We start from the raw sequence: 1,029 nt of genomic DNA on the forward strand, positions 1-1,029 counted from the left end.
CCTCCCCCCCCCCCTTATGAAACTGGAGCAGGGAGAAAATTAAATATGTGTCGTTGTTTTTGGAGCAGCGGTTTTCCACGAGTCAGAGGTGAAACTGCTTCGTTCTTCTCAGCTCCGGATCTCCGTGGTGATCCAGACACACACACACACACACACACACACACACACACACACACACACACACTGGATTCTCATCAGGCAGATGTTGCCACATGTGTGTTGCACAGCCGAGATAAGATCTGTGTTTATGTCACAGAGCAAAGGTCGAAGGTCGAAGGGTCACAGGAGAATCTGGTGAGGAGAAGACTTAATGGTCAAAAGTTTGTGGACGCCTTCGTCGACACACTCACAGATGTTTAGCTCAGCAAAACAAAAACCCACTGCAGCAGCTTCCTCTCTGTCAGACATCTTCATTTTTACATTCAAACACAAACACATTAAAAACCATGATGAACACGACGTGTCTCCGTTGAATCACGTGACACGTGTCGATTTAATCTGATTTAATCTGATTTAATCTGATTTAATCTGATTTAATCTGATTCAGGAAGGAAACATCAACAAAGAGAAAAAAACATGTTAAAGAAAAAGATTATTTTACAGGGAATAAAAGAAAAAACAGGTGAAGCTGATTCAACAACCATCAGATGGGGGGGGGGTTTACATCTGTTCAACAGAAACACATGAAAGGAAAGATGCAGTTATTTGTTTAGCTGATGGAGGTTCTGTGACGGAGGTTCTGTGACGGAGGTTCTGTGATGGAGGTTCTGTGACGGAGGTTCTGTGACGGAGGTTCTGTGACGGAGGTTCTGTGATGGAGGTTCTGTGATGGAGGTTCTGTGACGGAGGTTCTGTGATGGAGGTTCTGTGATGGAGGTTCTCCTGGTGACCGCTGCAGGCGGAGACGCTGAGTGTTCTGAGTGTTGTGGTTCTGCTCCGGTTGTTCCGTCGTCCCCGAGATAAGAGATAAGAGGAGGCGAGCTGACGTCAGCGCACAGATCAAATATAGCAGGGAGGGGGGACAGGAAG

The sequence above is a fragment of the Seriola lalandi genome, unplaced genomic scaffold, assembly GCF_002814215.2.
Source record: "Seriola lalandi dorsalis isolate HSWRI2012SDOR001 ecotype SW California unplaced genomic scaffold, Sedor1 jcf7180002054090, whole genome shotgun sequence".
Taxonomy (NCBI): domain Eukaryota; kingdom Metazoa; phylum Chordata; class Actinopteri; order Carangiformes; family Carangidae; genus Seriola; species Seriola lalandi.